Raw genomic sequence first — 22,044 nt, 5'->3', positions numbered from 1 at the left:
GGGTTAACAGGACACAGAACACAGCATGGGAATGAAAACTCAATAGATGGTACATGCCTAGAGGTGTCTGCAGTTGCTTCACGGTGAACCATGTAAACTCAATCAGGAGGCAGGTGCAGGAGGTGAGCACCTAGATTGAGGTGAATTCAGCTGTGTCCTTGAAGGAAGCTCAGTGACTGTGTAGGGGCTCCATGTATGTGCTTTTATTAGTAATAGCAGCCACAGTAACTCTGGAGGAATTAAACAAAATACACAGGATGGCTTATAGTCATAGGTGAGAGATTGGGATCTTCAGTAGCCCAATTTACTCTTCCCATGAATTTTATTTGCTTCATGTGAATTCAAATAGTTTCCTATGTACATGCTCATAATTATCATCCCCCCTCCCCCAAGGCAAGAGAAACTTAACTTTTTAATCTCTCTCATTTAAATACTGGGAGTAATTTAAACTTGAACATGAATGTTTAAATTTTAAGAAAACTTATTATTTATTCTGGGTTAGTAGATCAAGATTGAATGGATATCAAACCTTCGCTAGTTGTATTATGTTTTGGGCAGATGCAATGGGTTCTTATTCAAGATAAAAAGGCAGTATACACATAAAAGTATCCTGCTATGTTTTAAAGGACATATAACACCGTGGAAAAGTTTATGGATATGAGTAGATAAGTGTGGTAACCTTAGTGTGTGTGTGTGTGTGTGTGTGTGTGTGTGTGCGCACGTGTGTGTATGTCAGCAAGGCAAACTCTAACTAGTTTAGGCAGAAAACATATCTAGCAAAAGAAGCACAAATAGCTGAGGTCCCTCTTTAAGGGTAGAGGCAGAGCCACCAGATGGTGACAGAGCCATGCACCTTTGTCTTTTTTACATAAAGGTCCTTAACAGACCAATTGTGGCACTGGGGGAGAATCTGGTATATGTGACAGAATCTGGAAAATGCCCCCATCACACCAGGGCCCTGGTCTGGAGAAGCCATCTGGGCTCTGCCCACGCCACAGGCGTTCCTGCCACTGTGGCCAGAGAGAGTGTCCTCCAAGTCTCTGGCTGTAGGGTGGGGTGGTTGGCTGTAGTTGCAAAGGAGGCCTGGCAAGCAAGTTTCTGACATAATCAACTTTATTAAGGAGCAGTGTGTGAACCACCCACCAAGGCCCAGAAGATGAGGAATTCCCCAGAACAGGGAGAGGTCCAGATGCTGGCCATCTAAGAAGAGAGACGCAGCACTTATTGTTGCTGTTGTTTTCTGCCCTTGTGTTTTCTCATTTTCTTTTCTTTTCTTTATTTGCTTGCTTGTTTTTGAATTTACTTTTACTTTTATTTTCCTTTACCCTGACATTCTAAAACACAGGCAGATGAGATGGTGCTTCAGTGCAAAAGAAGACAACTGGAATCAGCCCAAGGTTGAAAAAAGGATCAGCCTATGGATAAGCAAGAAATTAACTGAAAGGAAGAACTGTTTTTGCAATAATCATATGGTGCTTTAGACTACTGATATTCACTCCATTTACAGGGATCACTGCATGAATGAGGCAATGTGAAAACTTAGATGGTAGTTTTAAATGAAAGCACTAAATATGAATATGTTTAACTCGATTTTTCACTTATTAAAATTTGACCATGCAATATTATTATTATTTGTACTATCTACATCTATAGTGGATCATGAATGTAGGTGCCGATGTCCATACTTGCAAATGTCTCTTCATTTTTCTTCTCTTTTCTCATTTTGTCTTATCTTTTACCCCCTTTCTTTCCCTTAGTACTGTGGATTTAACCTGCCACCATAGCAACATGTACCTCAACCATCAACCACACATCCTTGATCCTGCCTCAATTTAAATCAGTTCAATAAATATTTATTATTTGCCTATTGTGTGCAGCACATCAGAGCTGTTATTAAAAATTCAGCAACAAATCTTTTCTCTCCTTGTCTCCCTCATCACAGCTTATAATACAACATACTGTGCCAAATACATACTTGATAAAAGCAAATTAGGTGAATGGAGAGATACAGTCAAGATGCACACAAAACAAATGAATCAAAATTATCCACAAGATATCAGCAAAACACTCTTTTTGTCACAGTTTCTTTTTTTTTCCTGTTGCTGTTATCTTTTAATACCCGAAAACACCCTTATTTTAGTACACAATTCAAGAGCAAACTATAAATGCATCTAGAATTCCCCATATAAAAGATAGAACCTGTGATGGATAAATAAAAGAAAGTACACTTCATACAAGAGAAAAATGTTAGAGATGGTCTTCTTATTTTTTATTTTCTTTTCTAATATTCTGCAAACATTCTCATAAAATAGTGAATAATTTTAAGAAATGTGTATTTGAGGTTAGGGAAAAAGTTCTGAGGCACTTATAATTTGTAAGAATGTAATTAAGAGGTAATTGTTAAAATATGTTAGTTGCAGTTAGAGTCCATTTGTTGATAATCCACTCTTGACACTTAACCATGGCGCTAGTGCCTATGCCCTCGGAATGCAACTGATAGAAGCTTGTCAAAGCCCAGGGGAACAGGGCTCAATGGCTCCTGTGAGCATCATTTTAAAATCTCATAAGGAACCTAATAAGAACACAGTTGTAGCTTTCCATCTAAACATTTATCTTGTCACTTAACAGGTCTATAGACATGGATTAGTTCTTTCTAGTACATTTAGTGTGAGTTGAAGATTATTTCTGCAAAACACAGCTGTTGGTAATGCTGGGATAAACACAGTGGTGACTAACAGACACTGGAAGGAAGAGTCTGCTGTTTTAAAGACAAACATGTGACACACATGGCCAGCTTGAAAACATGTTCCGGGGTTTAAATTTGGAGACATTCAAGCAGAGTACGCACACTCTTGTGGGGTTACACCGCCTAGATCTGCCTGGTCTCCCCTTCCGGAGAGCTGCCCTTTCTACCGTCATGTTCCTTTCAGGTCACCTATGGAATTCTATCACCCTTCGAACAAATCACCTTGCCTCCTGCCTACCAGTATGTGTCGGGGGGAGCTCTCAGGGTAGAACTCCCCTAAAGTTCCAACTTCATAAATAGGTGTGTGATTATTGATTTAACATCTTCATGTCTCCCTGGGTAATAGAAAGCTTAATGAGGTCAGGGATGAGCCCAGTTCACCAGGGTCACCAGAAGCTAGAACATGCTCTACCAGTTCAATAGGTATCTGCTGCATAAGTGAATGAACATATGTCCTTTGCTCACTTAAAATTTTTGTTTTAAAAACGAGTTTTTAATGTAATATATTATCCTGGCAAAATCCCCCCCCCCCAAGTACCACATTTTATTAAAGGAAATGTTAAACCCCTTCCTCTGTGCATCCTGCTGGAGCCCTGCCTTGGCCTCTTCTTCTCCAGCCTGAGAAGCCCCCCCTCCCTGTGTCCCAGATTTCCTTCTCTTGCTGTGATCTTCTTTGGGAAGCGCTTCTCCCCTGAGTGGACCATCAGGGAGGGGGCTTGGCAGGGCAGTTACTCAGAGTGGCCAAAGGAGTTGCAACAGCTGAGGGCGAGGGCGGCAGTGTGGCCAACAGAGCAGTGGCCAAGTGCCAGAGCAGCTAAATCAGTCATCGGATCTTCAGGGCGAGTGCAGGCTAAAGAAAATAAGAGGCAAAGCAAAAGGTCAGAGAGATGTAGGGGGGGTCAAGAATGTCAATGCAAAGTAAGACCCCAGGCAAGGGCCCAGGGCCACACAGGAAAGGGAGAGCTGAAGGTATATGTGTATTTGGTGGCGGGAGTCTGACTGGGGCTCATCAGTGGGTCACGGAGCTCAGGGCTGGCACCCTAACACCTCTTCAGATCTTCAATTCTGTTAATTATCCCTCTCCTTCCAGTGCATTGGACATCTTCCTTTCCTCTAATGAATTCTTTCTCAGACTATAAATAGTTGCTATCTCTTCTAACTAAAACAAACAAAAAGACCTCTCTCAACCCTGTCTCTCCCCCTAATTACTTCACCCAATCTCTCTTCTGCCAATTCTAGACACATTTCTTGAAAGAATAACATAAACTCCCTCTCTCTGCTCCTCCCTCCCACACACTGCTCAACTCCGGAGTTCTAGCTTCTGCCCCAACACTTTTGCTCAAAGTAAGTTTTGCTAATGTCACCAATAGCACCCCCACCCCCTTTCAGAAGCACAGATTTAATTGGGAAAGCAGATTCCACATTTCAAGGGAGAATGCAGGCTATCCCAGCGGAGAGATATCTTTGGGGGTAAAATAAAAAATACACCTTTAAGGGAAAATGCCAGCCATCTGGAGAGTGAGAGACTCCTGGAGTAAAAGAAGGGGTACACCTTCGAGGGAGAATGTGGGCCATCTCCAGAGGAAGAGGCAGCCACCCACAGCCTTCTGACTGCTAACATTAGATAGGGATGACGTTGCATTTCTATCTGAATCGACTCTGATGCAGTGGCCCACTTCCTCCTCACATGGCCTCTCTGAGATTCCCCTCTGCTGGTTCTGCTCTGTGACTTACCACTTCACTTCCTCTGTGGGACCATATTCATCCACTCACTTTTGTATGTAGTTGCCATGGACGCCCAAGTCATACTGTGTGGCAGACTGGTTGTATGTGGCTCGCCCTCTCCAGGCACCATTCCCTGGTATTAAACCTCCTCTGGGTTATTGTTCAGGATTGTTCCACCACTTACTTCCAGTTTTCTGTTCCTAGGTGATCTCACTGCCTCCTTTTTCTTACAAGAAAGCATCTTTGTCCATCATTTTTATCACATTATTTTAATGGCTATGGTTCATTGAACGCTTCCCGTTTGCTAGGGGCACATCTGGGGACTTTGCTGTCACTATTTATTCAGAATCTTTGGTCTACAGATACTTACCAACTCATTATGGTGCAGGCACTTTGTGGATATGTAATTCCTAGTTATCACAACTAATTTAGAAGTCAGTATTTTGTTATTTTACAGGGGATGGGAGTTGTATTGACCTCACCTCTGAAGATTACGTAACAGGTAGACCAAAGATTTGAATTCATAGCATTTTCCATTTCATTAAGATACCTTAAGAAAAGTATTTTATCTTTCATCAAGCTTTCTATGCCAGCACCTCTCCCAACCTTTATCTCATTATACCAGTCAGATCATTAGCCTATAATCTGATGTTAGTTTTAAAACATTGAAGAGAGAGAGATTCACAGCACTAAAACCCCAGAATTCCACAACTTTGTCATCAGCACCATCAAACGTGTTTCCACAGATCCCTGACAAGGCTACTCATAAATCAGGTAGCTTGAGATTCACTAGTTTATTCATGTTTTCCTGGAACTTACAACACAGTGATAGGGGTAGGGTGTATTTTTTTTTACATCTAGGAAAAGTACCAGGGAAGAAAACAGTACAATTAAATAAGAATGGATAACAGAGAGATCTGATCTCAATTGAGGGCTCAAGGAAGCTTTCTTAACAAGGTGATATGTGAGTCGAGTACTGAGTGTCTACTAACCCCATGAACAGAGGAAGGAACAATTCGAGATAAAGAAACAGGATGTATAAAGTGGGGAGGAGGAATCATAATATTTTTCAAACCCCAAAAGGCTACACCAGAGAATGTCAAAAGAGGCCAAGAGAGGCAGGCTGGGCCAGACCATTCAGACCCGACACCATTCTTAATATCTCAAGAATCATGGTCCAGCAGAATGGGGGTCACATCAGCAAATTTGTTTTGAAGAGTGGCTATGATGTAGAGAACCTGTTGAAGGGGCCCAGGAAAGATGCATAGAGAATGTCAGAAAGCTATGACCAAAGGCTGAACAGGAGATGGCAGGGGCTGGGACCAGTAGGGTAGTCACAGAGGAAGAGAGAAGTATATTAATTTGACACATATCAAGAATGTGGAATCAGTAGGACTTGCTGACCAATTAAATAAGAAGTGATAGAGAATGAGGTATGAAGGCTAAATCCTAGGAGTCTGAGATGCCTAAGGGTGAGCCATGGTGTCATGGCTAAGAGAGGGATAAATGGAAGTCAGTGAATGTCATGGACTGGTTGCTATGTGGGTTAAACTGAGGAGTTTGCAGCACAACAAGACAATCTCTGTTATGTACCAATGTGAAACTACAAGGAAGGTTGAGGGCATGGACTTAGGTGAAAGCAACAATGCTGTAATAATTGAGTCATGAACATGGATGAGATCAAGTAGGGAAGAAATACAGAGTGAGAAGAAGAGGGCCCAGGGGGAGTCATCCAGAATGCCTTCCTCTACAGGATCACTCTTACTCATGGAAAACATTTTCTGAAAAGATGCGTGTATTTATTAAAATAAAATTTCTCTTAACTGCTTTAAAATCTTAACCTCAACAAGAATTTTTAAAAAATATCTGCACCTACCTGTCCTCAAATGACTCTGTATTGCCTTGTTTATTAAAAAATAAAACTTGCAAAATATTGGTATTTTTAAAGTCTGGGGTGAACACATGGGTGTTTGTTATAGGTCTCTGTATTTTTTTATATGAATAAAATATTTCATAAATAACAAGATCAACCACAAAATATCCTAGGAAATAAAACCTAAATCAATAAAAACTCAGGATAAAAATAAATGCCAGAAGGCAGTTAAGTGAAGAATAAAGGACTAGGGACATTGCCAAGGAGCCTCCTGGCCCCAATAGGAAAGGCTTTAGGCTCAATATAAGAAGATGTACCCTGAAAGATTCTACTGGTAACTTCATAGGACAGCAATTTCTATTGCTATAGAAACCATAATAAAAACCTTGGCTTTATTTATATTTCAGGGTAATTAGGACCAAGAAGTTGGCCAATATTATTTGCTTTGGCTGTGAAGGAAGGCAGTTAGCCAGTCTGCCTGAATGGATGCTACTTTTGTGAGCCATACGCATGGGGATATTAGTTAAAATGTGGGGCTTGAAATGTAGCTTAGTGGTAGAGCACTTGCCTAGCAGGCACAAAGCCCTGAGTTCCATCCTAGTACCATAAACACAAATAATAATAATAATAATAATAATAATAATAATAATAATAATAATAATAAAATGTGAAGCAAACTTGGTCTAAAAGAAGAGCAGTGATCTCCAACTGAGCTCTAGTTGGAAATAGCTTGGTAATATAACCAAAAACAAAACTACTCTCTCCCTTATCATCTACTGCTACCACCACTACCACCATCCCCTCCTCACCACTATCCCCAAGAGATAATTTTAAAGGAGTGCTTTCTCGAAGGCCTTACTCAGGCCCGTAGAGTAAAGGGCATGTGACTCAGTATTGCACATTTTCTCATACTACCTAAAAGAACATAAACTCCACTACTTTGATAAACTCTCCTTAAGAGAATGACAGACAATGAGCAGGGCCGGGGGAAGGAGCACAGCTGTAACTTGCAGTGGTGTGATTATTTAAAAGGAACCAAGCATGGAGAGCTACACCTTGCCCAGATTATTCTATAGGGGTATAGGGGTAGGGATTCCCAAGCCCACCTTGAACACCCCGTTCCAGGCATCCTTGAGATACACTCTAGTAGTAACCAACTCAGTCTTTAAAAAATAGCCCATGATGATGATCATTCCACAAACAATCCAGTGGGGAAAGGAAAGATTCCCAGGGCAGAGCCAGGGCCTGGAGTCCTGAACTGTGAAGGCTGAAGAAGGGAGCCACCCACAGGGCTCCCAGACTCAAGGAAACGGGCCTGTGTTAATCCATGGGGTGATGGCTGTGAAGGTTTAATTTTTTGAAGACTCTTACTAGGTACAGGAAAATTAGGTGTAACCTAATTATTTTTCCCTCATGTGTTGTAGCTCCTTTTGATTTTTACCAAACTTTCTCAAAACCTGATTTATCATATAATAAGGGTAGGCCAAAAATGGAAGAATTTGTTCACCCCCTCTTGTTGGGGATGCAAATCAAGTCAAGATGGCACCTGGCAGTTTGCCAGAAGGAGTGGTTTGTGAAGCAAAGCCAGCGAGCCATTAAGACGATGAGGATTCCTTATTGGCTGACTGCTGTATCTAGATGATGTTAATTGAGTCAAGCTGTGTGTAATTAGTTAGGTATATATACCTCTGCTGTCCCGCAGAGAGGTGGTCCCGCTACCTTAGGAGCCCGCTACTTTGAGTTCTCCCTCAGTTCTGGCTGAGTTCAATTGCAATAAAGTAGTTCCCATTTCAACCTTCAAGTTGCTTGTCACCTCCCGGTTACTTTGCCCAGCCAGACTTTGGCACCCTCTGACATAATCATATATACATAACGAAAGGATCTCTGGATGAGATCATTCTGGATGGGGTGGGCCCTAAGTTCAAAGACTAGTGTCAATATACACAATAGAAAATGGGAAGACACAGAGACAAAAAAAAAAGAAAAGAAAGAAAAGACTATGTGAAGATGGAAGCAGGGATTGGAGAGATCCACACACCAATAGCCAAGGAATGTCAAGGATGGTCAGCAGCCTCCAGAAGCTGGGAGACAGGCGTAGACTTTTTGGAGGATTCCGTGCCTCCAAAAAGAACCAACCGTCAGGCACCTTGATTTCAGGCTTTTGGCTTTCAACTATGAAAGAAAATGTGTCATGTTTTAGTAAATCATACAGTTTTTAGTACCTTGTTATAGCATATTTGGAAAACCAATCCACAGAGATTCTTGAGGAGTGACTGAAATCATTGAGTTTGGGGCTGTAAAGAGCAGGAGACTAGGCAGTGGCCCAGACCAGTGTCCAGGAGCCAATGGCCTAGAGGAACATGCAGCTTGAAGGCTCAGTCGTCCACAAGACCACTGCTATAGTTTGGATCTCAAATGTCTACCAAGTCCTACATGTTGAGGCTTGGTGCCCAGAGTGGTGCTCTTGGAAGATAGTGTAGCCGTGAAGAGTTGGGTCTTAATGAGAGGTTCTTAGGTCACTAGGGATATGCTCTTGAAAGGAACTGTGGGACCACAGGAGCTCAAATAAACTCTTTCTCTTTGTGAGTTAATTATCTAGGGTTATTTCATTTTATTTATTTTTTACAATAACAGAAAGCTGACCACCACTTAAGCAGCCACAGGTCAAAGAGGAAAGCGTTCCCCTTTCCCAAAAAAACGTTAGAGAGAGGGGATTCAAAGAAAGAGGAAAAAGCCAGTGCCTGTCTTCTGTTAGACTCTCCCTTCAGATTGCTGCGTGATGCTCCTCATATTCTCCTCCCTTCCTCTTTTCTTCTAATGACCTTCAGACCTCTATGCTTGGTGGATGCATATGTCTCACTTATACCTACATTCGTCTTGCTCTGAAGATTATAAATAATTTGGGGTAAACAAGCTTAAATTTCTACTAAAGTCACACAGAATTTCTTGGGAATTGTCAGAGACCACAGTATCCAGAAAAGTACTATTTTTTTTTTTACTTAAAAAGAAAAATACAACTTTATTGAGATCAAATCATATACCATATAATTCACAATGTATACAATTTAAAGTATACAATTCTATGGTTTTTAGCATGTTCACAGAGCTGTGCAATGATTACCACACCGATTTAAGGACGTTTTCCTCACTCCATAAAGAACTGTTGTATTCATTAGCAATCATTCACGATTCCCCCAACCCCCATCAACAGCCTAAGGCAACCACCCATTTATTTTATGTCTATGTAGTTATTTATTTTATGTCTATGTAGTTACCTCTTGTGAACATTTCCAGTAAATGGAATCATACAGTGTGTTGGGGGGGGGGGCTAACTTATTTTACTAAGCATAATGTTTTCAGTGTACATCCATGTCATAGCTCACATCAATATTTCATGCCTTTTATTGACAAATATATTCCATTATAAGGACATATCAATTTATCCATTCATAAGATGATGAACACTTGTGTCTACTTAATAGTTATTATAAATAATGCTGCTATGAACATATCGTGGACATATATTTTCATAGGAATGAAATTTCTAGGTCATGTAGTAATTCTGCTTAACTTTTTGAAGAACTGCCAGGCTGTTTTCCAAAGGAGCTGCCCCAATTTTATGTCTCCTCCAAGAATCTACAAGGATTCCAATTTCTCCATGTCCTTTCCCACACTTGTTGATTAAACTTACCCTGTGTGGGAAGTCATACCTTATTCTGGTTTTCGTTTTAATTTCTCTAATGATTAATACTATTGAATATCCATTTATGTACTTATTGGACATTTGTATATCTTATTTTTGGAGAAATGTCTGATCAGATCCTTTGCAAAATTTTAAGTTGGGTTATTTATCTTTTTATTATTGAATTGGAAGAGTTCTTTCTGTTTTTTAATGCCTAATAAGGTAAGTCATTTACCAGAATTTTCTCCCATTTTATATGCTATCTTTTCACTTTCTTATCTGTATCATTTAAAACACAAAAGTTTTTATTTTTCATGAAATTCAATTTATCAGTGTTTTTCCTTTGATGGTTGTAATTTTGGTATCATATATAAGAAAACAATATCTAATCTAAAGTCATGAAGATTTCCTTCTCTGTTTTTGGGTTTCCTTCTCTGTCTTAAGGGTTTTATAATTTTAGATCTAACATTTAAGTATTTGATCCATTTTAAATTAGCTTTTGTACATGGTATGTTGTAGGGATCCAGCCTCATCTTTTAACAGGTGAATAATCAGTTGCACCAGTATCACTTGTTGAGAAGGCTCTTCCAACTTAATTGTCTGGTCACTATTATTATTATTAGCATTATGTTGTATTATATTTTGGGGGAACAGCTTCTAAAGAATTCATTGGCACTGATTCCTCTGTAAATGTTTGGTCTGGAGCTGGGCTATCTAGACTTGGGCTTTTCTTTGTGGATGGTTTTATGATTGCTAATTAAATATATCACTTGTTATAAGTCTTATAAGATTTTCTATTTCTTCTTGAATCAATTTTAATAGTTTGTGTCATTCTAGGAACATACTCTTTTCATCTGGTTTAGCCAGCTTTTTTGCTGCTGCAACCAAGAGACCTAACAAAAATATTTTTATTTTAAAAATAAACTTTTAAAGAAGAAAAAAGTTTATTTGGGGGCTCACAGTTTCAGAGGTCTCAGTCCATAGACAGCTGGCTCCATAGCTGGGCCTAAGGTGAGACAAAACATCATGGCAAAAGAGCATGGTGGAGAAAAACAGCTCAGGACATTGCACCCAGAGAGAGAGAGAGAGAGAGAGAGAGAGAGAGAGAGAGAGACATGGACAAAATATAAACCCAAAGGCACACCTCCAAGGACCCATTTCCTACCTGCCTATAGTTACCACCTAGTTAATCCCTATTTAGGGTTTAATGCACTGATTGGGTTAAGGCTCTCTTAACCCAGTCATTTTAGCTCTAAACTTTCTTGCATTGTCTCACACATGAAGTTTTGAGGAACACCTCATATCTAAACCATAACATCATCTAAATTATCTAATCCATTGGTATTCAGTTTCCTTGTAGTATTTACTTATTTTAATAGTTCGTGTCATTCTTTGTGTTTTTCATTTCTTTAAGGCCTGTGGTAATATCCCCTTTTTGTTCTTAATTTTAGTGTTATGAAATTTATGAATCAAAAAAAAATTTGGATCTTCCTTTCTCTGCTCCTTCCTTTGGTCAGACTAGATAAAACCCTGACAATTTTGTTGTCTTTTTTTCCCAAAGAACCAACTTTTGTTCTTCATTTATTACTTTCCACACTAATCTTTATTATTCCCTTTCTTGTCTTTTTTTTTGTCCTTCATTTTCAGTGTCTTAAGCAAAAATTAGATTGAGTTGAGATATTCCTTTTTCTTTTAATATAAGCATTTACAGTCATAAATTTCTCCTTAACAACTAGCTTACACACTTCTCAAGTTTTAGTATGTTGTACCTTCACTTTCACTCACTTAAAAATATCTTCCAAACACCCTTATATTTTTTTAAAGTGTATTATTTAATTTTCATATATTTGTGAATTTCTTAAAATTTTTTCATAAATGAAACTGAAAAACATATTTTATATGATTCCAATCCCTTTAAATTTATTGAGATGCTTTTTATGGCCTAATATATATTCAATTTGGAGATTTTTCCACATATACTTACAAGAATATGCTTTTGGCTCTTGCTAGGCACAGTGCTCTGCTAATATCTGTCAGGAGCACTGAAGTCTTCAACTATTATTGTTGCATCATCAATTTCTCCCTTTATTCAGCCAGTTAGTTTCCTGTATTTGGGGGCTCTATTGCCAGATGCATACATATTAATGATTGGTATGTATTCCTGATGGATTGATCCTTTTACCATTGTAAAATGCCCCTCAAGCTCCAGAAACATTTCAAGCATTTCTGATATTAATATAGCCACTCCAGGTTTGATATGCTTACAGCTTGTATAATAGAACTATTTCCCCATTTGTATCTTTGAATCTAAAGTGTGTCTTCTATAGACTACATACAATTTAATCTGTATTTTAAATCCAATAGGATAATCTTTGCCATTTTATTGGCTTGCTTAATCCGTTCACATTTTGCATTTTTTTTTAGATTATATATATATAATTTTTAAAAATTTAAATTATATATATATGTATATATAATTTTAGCTGTTGATGGACATTTATTTTATTTATTTATTTATATGTGGTGCTAGAAATTGAACCCAGCACCTCACACAAGCCAGGCAAGAGCTCTACCACCGAACCACAACTCCAGCCCTACCCTTTGCAATTTTGATAATAGTTGGAGATACGTCTTCCCTTTAACTTTTTTTCTATATTTCTCATGTCTTCTGCTCTTCTTTTTCTCCTTTTCTGCTTTCTTTTGCATTGAAAGAATATTTTCTCACGTAAGATTTTAATTCCTTAAGGAGTGCTGCCCCCAACCTGTGCAGGCAGCTGAACTTAAGGTCGCTGGTGTGAATTCCCAGGGACACCAAATAAAACACAGATACACACTTTTCCTTTACACAAGCTTCAGGAGGGATTCTCTTCTCTTGGCCTCAGGCTCCCCAAATGGGAGAGCAAGAGAACGTCACGAGAGGCTGGCCAGAGAGAGGGAGCACGTTTGGAAGTGGGCTTTTATTGGGGGGACGCTTGTTCTTAGAAAGTTCCATCCAAAAAAGGCCAGAAGGGTCAGGGTTACAAGGGACAGGTGAATGTAATTCAACCCAAGGAGTTTCACCTACATCTGAAGACACACCCTCAACTTTCTGAACCAGGACAACGCCTAAGTCACTACAAAATGTAATTATCCGTCAAAGCCTCTCGCTTCAGGAGGGACGGCGGGAGTCATTCAGAGTGGCTCCCCACAGAGGAGTTGTAGGACTCTAGGACTCACCCTACACATCCTAATTTATGAGACTTCAATTCAGTTTTATACTAACTTAAGTAAGATACAGAAATAATCCTCTAAAGCTCTGTTCTTTCTTCTGAGCTTACTGTTATGTATATTGCATTCATATATTTGAAAGATCCCAAAATATATTGTTATAATTGTTACTTATATTAATTTGTCATTTTTAGAGAAAAAGTGAAATCAAGAATATTTTTATAGAGTATGTTCTACTAACCTTCTTATTTTCCATTTGTGGTTCTCTTCCTTCCTTTCTGTGAATTTGAGTTACCATGTGAAGTAATTTCCTTAGCTCACTACAGCTGTGCTCCTAACCGCCACTTTTCAGCTGATTTTGTTAAATATATTACATTTCTGTATGAGATAAGAATATAATAAATATTGTTTTATGCAGTTACTTCTAAATTCAGTTAAGATAAGAAAAAAGACTGAATATGTATTTATTTTGTCTTTCATAATTACATAATTACCCACAGTACTCTTTGATTTTCAATTATTCTTTTGAACCCAAAGAACTTAATATATTATTTATTGTAAATTGAGTTTTCCAGCAATAATCATTCAGTTTTTAATTTCCTGGGACTTTCTTTATTTCACCTTCATTTTTAAAAGATAGTTTTGCTGAATGTAACATCCCTGGTTGACATTTTTTTTTATCCTTTGAGAACTCTGAATATGTCATCCCACTGTCTTCAGGGCATCCATTGTTTCAGGTAGGAAATAGGCTGTTTATCTTATTATTCTTCTCCTATCTATAAATCAGTTTTCTCTAGTGGCTTTCAAAAGTTTGTCTGTGTTTTTAGAATTTTCACTATGATGTGTCTTGGCATATCTCTCTTTGCATTTATTCTACTTAGAGTTTTTTGAGCTTGTTGGATATATTATTTAATATCTTTCTCTTAAATTATTGAAGTTTTCAGCCATGATTCCATCAAGTATTTTTATGGGCTCCTTTTTCTCTCTGTCTACCACTCCCAATACTTCTATGTCATATGTTTAGTAGTATTTCACCTTTCTCTAAGACTCTGTGCATTTTCTTTAATATTTTCCTCTGTTCTTCAAATTGCATAATTTTGATTAAATCATTTTCAACTTTGCTAATTTCTTATTTTACCAATTTAGAATCAACTGTTGGGTCCCTCCATTCAATTTTTCATTTCAGTTCTCTTACCTTTTGTCTTGAGAATTTCCATGTGGTTCTTGTGAATAATTTATGTTTCTCTATGGACAATCTCAATTTCGTGAGGCATTGCTATCACACCTTTATTTCTTTAAACATAGCCTCCTTTTGTCCTTTGAATGTGTCTATAACAGTTGTTTTGAGGTCTTTGTAAAATTCAATATCTGGGCTCGTCAGAGGCAGTTTCTATTATCTGCTTATTTCTACTGGATATGGCTTATGGTTTCCTTTATCTTTGCATATTTCATAACTATTTTTATTAAGAACTGCATATTTTAAGTAGTAATTTTGGGTACTGTTCTCTCCTTTCCCTAGATTTTGTTTCTCTTGTATTCACTTGTTCATTTGTTGGGTGACTTTGGTGGGATGTTTGTAATGGAGTCTTCTTCCTCTGCAATGTAAAAGCTCTGATGTTGTTCCTAAGAGCACAGTCTTGGGCATGAATACATTCACCCTGGGATTACAGTGATTTGGGCAGAGCTCTCTTTGTCTCTTTTCCTGATCTCTCTATTATGTTGTCTGCCTCTTCTGGTATCACACCCAGATGGTAGACTTCACTCATGTCTGGATGTCTGCTCTATTGTTTTGATAATGTCCTAGAGCATACACTACTCCACAGTATTATCCAATTAAATTGAAGCTCCTTTGCAAGGGCAATCTTTGAAGCCAAACTTTAAGGCTTGTTCTAATCCCTGGAAGCCTCTTTTCAATTGTCTTTTTCTCTGGTTTTCTTGGCAAACTTTCTGGCCCACAGTTTAACTTAATGCTTTTATGAAACTATCAACCTCCTCTTAATTGCTTAAACCTAAACTATTATTTTTCAGAATGTTTGCACTTAAATTTCCCCACTGCCTGTTTTAAATAAAATAAATTTCTCTTGGGAGAGCTTTGGAGCTGTTCTTGTGGACTCTCTCCCTAGGCAAAAATCTCTTGTGTCTGCCCTAGAGCTGGATACGGAGATAGTTGTCCACTTCTCTGTGACACTTCTCTCTTTTATAATCAGAGTGCTAAGTGAGGGTGGCCCTGGTCTTCTCTGCTGGTGAACTTTTTCTCCAGAGTGAACTATTATGAAGGTATTCAGGCCCTGGTATTCTTTGCTGTGGCACCTTCTGTATGCATCTGTCTTCTGTATAGAGGCTGGATGGAGGAAGGGTCTGCAGACATCCTTATTGCACTCACCAGAAGTTTAGCCTTTGAAATCTGGTGCTTGAGGTCAGAAGAAGTGCTGGCCGTTCACCCTTCTTCTGAGAAATCCTATCCCTTGACTGGGATCCAATGGAGGAGAAAGCCCCATATTCTTAGTCTCATCCCCACCGTGCAGCTCCCATCACAGTGAGCTTAGAGTTGGGGAGCAGGTCAAGCATGGTTCAAGCATCGCAGACTCTTTATTATGGTTTGCATATGAGGTGTCCCCCAAAAGTTCCTGTTAATGAATGAATATTCAGAGGTAAAATGATTGGATTATGAGAGCTATAACCTGATTTATTCAAACTAGGATGAGGCAGGTGAGGCATGGCTGAAGGAGGTGGGTCCCTGGGAGCTGCCCTGGAGGGGTTGTTCTTCCCTGTGGCCTCTTCCCCTTCCCTCTCTGCTTCTTGACCCCACCATGAGCTGAGTGCCTTTCTTCCACTGGTCTTTTCCCCCATGATGATCTCCTTCAACTTGGGCCCAGAGTAATGGAGTCAGCTGTCTATGGATTGAGATCTCTGAAACCATAGGCCCCAAATAGCTTCTCCTCATCTAAATTACTCTTGTTGGATATATTGGTTATTGAAACAAACAAACAAAAAAGCTGACTAGAACACTCTTACTACTCTTGATGAGATTTAGTAGATTTTCCTGAGTATGTGTTTCTTTAATCGTTGTATATGCTTTAAAGACGATTTTCAGAGTCTTAAAATTATCATTTTTATTTTTAATACCTTTAATAGGTACTGTTACTTCTCTGAAGAATAGATCTGCAGAGTTCCTCAAGTTTCCATTCCTAAAAATAAGTCCTTATACATATTTTTTTTAAACTTTTGTTAGGAAGGAATCTTCCATGTCATAAATTTAGCCGTATTAAGAATTTTTTTATTATTGTTAAATCATTCTCATTGTGATAGATTCAATTTGTTTTCAAAGTTTTGACACTTTTATCATTAAGAGGTAGGGCCAAAGGTCATGCTCTGTGACTTCATGACCAGTAGAGTACGATGGAGGTGACCCAGTGTTTTATTTCAGGTCCTGATAAAAGAGATCAGGATAATTCCTGCCTCTTGCAAACAAGTTACCCTGTTGTGAGAAAGCTCAAGCGATTCCCTGGAGAAGCCCATGAGGAGGAAAATTGAAGACCTCAGACAATCACTCTGATAGTCAGCATTTTGTTAACTGTTAAAACTTTTTTTTTTAATGAGACAATCAATTTAAAAAGAGGAAAGATTTATTTTGGTTCAAAGTTCTGGAGGTTTCTGTCCATGACTAGTTGTCTCATTGCTTTTGGGCTTGTGGCAAGGTAATATATCTTGGTAGGACATCTGGTGGAGGAAGCTGCTAACATGGTGGCTGGAAAGCAAAGAGAAAGTGTGTGAACACACATGGAAGAGACAGAGCCCACAATCCCCTCCAAGGGCACACCCCCAATGACCTTCAGGGGCACACCCCCAATAACCTAAGACCTCCCTTGGAAGCCCCACCTCTTAAAGTTCCCACTGTCTCCAGGAGTGCCGTGCTGGTAACCAAGCTTTTAACACGTAGGCCTTTGGAGGACATTCTAGACCCAAACTCTAGAGATAGCCATAAACCGTCAACACCAATCTACCACGTGGGTGACCTCTTTCAGAAGGGAATTCTTACTATTAACACCAGGTAGAGCAGAGGCAAGTTGTTCTCAATAATCAAATTTATATGTAAAACAAGTGACCATTTTTATTTTGAACCATGCTATGCAGCAATAGATAACTAGAGCATTCAAGAAAATCATTAAATATTATGACATAGTTTTCCATCACACACGCTTCCTTAACTCTTGTCCTCTGGCTCTCCTTGGTAAATCTGAATAGCAGTTGCAAAACAGAGGCTCAAAAGAGGTTAGTAAATAAAGATGATTATTGGCACTGTAATAGTTTCCAAAATATCCATTCTGTCACTTTATCATTGATAGCAGCAAAGTGGTTTGGTTGTGATTGACTTTACTCCAATATGCAGAGGGGAGGTGCTGACTGGCAATCAATAAGATATTCTGAATTCCTTTGGCTATACTGATTAAGTAGTAGCAAGAAGAAGAAGGAGGAGGAGGAGGAGGAGGAGGAGGAGGAGGAGGAGGAAGAAGAATTTGGAGTTTGATTTCTTGTTTGGCAACTATTTTCAATTGCCTGACTAAGGGCTAAGCACTTTTATTCATATATTCTGGCCTCCTAAGTGTCCCCTTAGGTTAGACTTACCATTTTGTTTATTATTGTTGTTGTTGTTAGCTGTGCTGGGGATTGAATTCAGGACCTAGCACATGGTAGGTAAGTGCTCTATGACAGAGCTATATCCCCAGCCCCAGTCTTACCTTTTTAGGCTTCAATTTATTCATCTGTAAAGGATAGGATAATGAGATTCGACTAAATTATTTTGGAGATCTCTTCCTGCTCTCATGTTTAGACTTTATTTTTAATATAAATACTGTCATCCCTCCAGCATTGGTAATTCAATTACCCACTCATTAACTGAAATCAATTGGGTATTTACTAGTTATGTGCCGAAATTAAAAGGATAAATAGGACATGATCCCTTAACTTAATGAGTTCATAGTCATTAGTAAAATAGATATGTAATATCACTTATTGCACTATATTAACTAACTCTAATATAGTGCAATAAGTGATATTAAATATGTGCATAACAAATTTAATAACTGTGGAGTATGGACCAGGAAAGCTTTCCAAGAAGAAATTTAAAGAAATATACTTGCTCTGGGCCATGCAGAGGAATATAAAGTTTAGATAATAAATACATAGAAAGTTTAGAAGAAAGAGAACCTATTTTGGATATAGATAACATTAATTGCAAATGGGAGAAAGCACTCATAATTAATGATAACAATAAGATAACATCAATAACTAACGTTTTCTGAGTGTTATGATCTGAATATGTCCCCAAATTTCACACATTGGAAACCTGGTCCCTAATGCAGCTGCATCAAGAGGCAGGATCTTGCTGGGTGCAGTGGTGTATAATTGTAATCCCAGCGGTTCTGGAGGCTGAAACAGGAGGATCTTGAGTTCAAAGCCAGTCTCAGCAACGTCAAGGCACTAGGCAACTCAGTGAGACCCTTTCTCTAAATAAAATACAAAATAGGCTGGGGATGTGTGGCTCAGTGGCAAAGTACTCCTAAATTCAAGCCCTGGTACTTCCCCCTCCCAAAAAAAGAGGCAGGATCTTTGGAAAAGATTGGTGGATCCCTCATGAATGGACTAATCCATTTATGGATTAATAAGTCATTTCAGGAGTGACCCTGTCAGGCACACTTGCTCTAGCTTGCCATGTGATACCCTTTGCTGCCATAACCCACATGGGAAACCTTCACTAGAGACTGAACAGATGTTCTTGGCTTGGAGACAACACTGTGGTTTTAGATTTTCCAGCCTCCAGAATTAAATAAATATTTTTTTCTTTATAAAATACTCAGTTTGTGGTATTCAGTTATAGCAACAGAAAATGAATTAAGGCACTATTTATCACATGCAAGTTACCATTCTATTCTAGTTTAGGTGTTTCCTTATTCTGTACTTGACAACCTTATGAGGGACACCATCATTATCCCAAGTTTACTAATGAAAGCCCAGAGACAGCTTGGTTATACAGCAAGCAATCAGTTTAGGCTACAGCTTAGGCAGATTGCTCCTGAGCCATTGCACTACACAGCTTGTGTGAGGAAACTCCAGCAAGATACTATATTGGAGGACTCTTTTAAACTAGAAAGTAGGGTATATTTTATCAAAAAGTCAACAAAGGGAGCATAGGTGTTTGAAATATTAAAAATAATTAGGATGTGATAAATAAAATTAAAGAAATAATATCAAAGGCATTGCCTTTGGCAGAAAGATGAAGGGGTGAGTGCTCCCAGTGCAGCCTTCACTCTTTGTAAGACAGCCCACATTTCGTGTGCTATGTTTGCAAATGTGAACAGCACAGGCAGCGCCAGTCACAGTGCCCAGCACGTAACAGCTAGCTCATAAGTTCTTGTTTCCAAAGGCTAGGCAGTTATAAAGAGAGAATGTACACAGAGATAAAACCACAGACATAAAGAGAGAATGCACACAGAGAGTAAGTAGTTGGGGAAGGACAAAATATTCTTCATACGAGATACCATTACTTTCATTTGTCAAGTGGCACTTATAAACTAGAGAAAAGTTGTTTTCCACAAAAGCATGATTTCAACTTTTCATCATTATAAACAAGCCTCTTTATGTTTGCTGGGATATTTGTTTTCTCACTTTAACAATCAATAATTGTAGTTACAAGGCTTGAGTGAGTATAGTTTTGAACTAAGAAACAAAAACTAGAAATATATATTTTTTTAAAATCTTACTAAGTATGTCCTCTGGAAACACATTCTGCTTGGTGTTCTCTCGAAGAAGTAAGAAAAGAAGTATTACTTTCAATCTCACTCTTTAGAACTCTGGTCTAAAGAAGCACATGCTCTGGATTCTTTTTTTTTTTTTTTTTTTTTTTTGGCACCAGGGGCATTTATCCACTGAGCCATATCCCCACTACTTTTTTTTTTCTTTTTGTGACAGGGTCTCACTAAGTTGCTTTGGGCTTGCTAAATTGCTGAAGCTGGCTTTGAACTTGTGATCCTCCTCACTGGGCTAACAGGCATGTGCCACCGTGCCCAGCTGGATTCTTAAGCAAACTTGATCTCTTAGCAGGATTTTCGGGATGATGTGCCTGGCAACCCTACTGTCATTGAGTCCTTGAGACTCAGATTGATGTTAGCTCTGTGGAAGTCCCTCTTCCCTTCCCACAGGAAGAGAAGTGTCTGTCATGCCTTTGGGTGCACACTTTACTCTTAGATGGCCTGTCAAGCTTACCCCCGGAACACCCACCTGTGTCTGCCAGCTGCACAGGTGATGAGCTCCTTCCTCATGCTTGTGCTGTGTCACCCAGCAGGGAGAAGTCAGATATCCCAGACATGTTCATTGAATGAATGGGAAATATGAAATTTAAACTTTGCAAAAAGAGATATAGTAAAAGGAGACTACCTGTGGCATTCTTCAGACTGTTCCTGTTCCTCCTGTGTATATTAATGCCATCAATAGTATCTCCATGGAAGGAGTTATGTGGGAAGTTTAAACAGCAGCTGGAAATTCCATCTCTACAACGTGGAAGCATCTTTCAGCAGGAGGGCCAGGTACACCATCTATCCTTGCTGGTGACCTAATGCTGGGTTCACAAAATCTGACTATTCCAGTTACTCAAGAAAACAACAAAGAAAGCACACAACCACACAGAATTACCTTTTCAATAATCCAGAGACATCTCTTCGAACTTAAGGGTCCTTGGAAAGAGAGAGAGCCACCAGAATTCTTTATTCTTATATAGGGAACACACAAGAGGAGGTTCCATGGAATATGATATCCCCAAAAGGGCAAAGGGGGAGGGTTACAAAGAAATCGGTAAGTAGCTCAACCCCCTTGGGTGATACTTACACCTGGAGCCATGCCTTGCTATCTGATCTGGGACAATGCCCAAGTCACCACGAAATGTAGTAATTGGTCAGAGGCTTGTGTTTCAGGACTAGAAGGCGTGGTCATTCAGAGTGGTTCCCCACAGCCAGACACTTAGGCAAATATGTTGTTGATGGATCAGTTCTCCAAAAGAGATGGGTAGAGAGGTAGAGAGGTAGGAGAAAATGCTACAAATCAGGAAATTATTGTACATTTTCTTTGCCAGGAGACTCTAAGTAGCTCCCTTTTAAAAAACTTATCCGGGCTATATGTGTGTGTGTGTGTGTGTGTGTGTGTCTTTGCCAGTAGCCCTGCATCATGTCTTTTTTTGTTAACTTTAGAAAACAAATGAGCTTATTATTTAGGGCAGGAGGATGGCACCTAGGGGAACAGCAAAGTTGCCTGGAGATAACCCCCTAAAGATCTGTCAGTGATCATCACAGAGAACTGAGAACTAGAGTCTCAGGTGTTCCAAGGCCAATGGAACCCCAAAACCAAACAGTGTGAGATCAGGGAAACAAAGCAAGCTCCTCCAACTTCTCTCCTCTGTGCTATCCTCCGAGCACTGACAGGACTCCTAAATCTGGTGCCTTTGATGTTCTGGCCCAGACAGAGGAAGGGAAGGGTGGCTTTGTATCCAGAGCGGCTGGGCCTAGGCCCTCTGCTTCCTGAAGTGAAGTGCTTTGCCCTCCAGATTCTCCCAACACTCAGCAGACCCCAGACCCCACAGTGTACTAATCATATTGTAAGAGTTAAATCACTAGCTACTGTACTTATTTGTGAGCTGATAATGTGCAATGGTGGGAAGTCACATTCTTTGGAGGAGGAGGAAGAGAGGAAGAGGAGAAGGATGAAGAGGAGGGGGAGGGGAGAGGAAGGAGGAGGAAGAGGAGAAAGAAAAGATTGTTCTCC

General features: G+C 39.2%; 1 long non-coding RNA gene across 3 annotated transcripts in view; it reads right to left on the bottom strand.

Moving 5' to 3' along the window:
- Positions 1-15,870: 15,870 nt before the first annotated feature.
- Positions 15,871-22,044, bottom strand: part of LOC308658802 — a 64,364-nt gene continuing 58,190 nt past the window's right edge. Inside the window, exons 2-7 of one of the 3 annotated variants that reach the window (XR_014024244.1) lie at positions 21,115-21,276; positions 20,923-20,998; positions 20,668-20,848; positions 20,512-20,559; positions 17,973-17,996; positions 15,871-16,981 (exon numbers count right to left, since the gene is read on the bottom strand). This is a non-coding gene — a long non-coding RNA (uncharacterized lncRNA). The remainder of the gene's footprint in view (positions 16,982-17,972; positions 17,997-20,511; positions 20,560-20,667; positions 20,849-20,922; positions 20,999-21,114; positions 21,277-22,044) is intronic. The other 2 variants (XR_014024245.1, XR_014024246.1) reach the window with 2 other exon arrangements.

Source organism: Spermophilus citellus (assembly GCF_964194105.1).
Source record: "Spermophilus citellus genome assembly, chromosome: 10".
Lineage (NCBI taxonomy): Eukaryota > Metazoa > Chordata > Mammalia > Rodentia > Sciuridae > Spermophilus > Spermophilus citellus.
The sequence above is the reverse complement of the archived record's forward strand: the minus strand, read 5'-3'. Positions and strand labels throughout refer to the sequence as shown.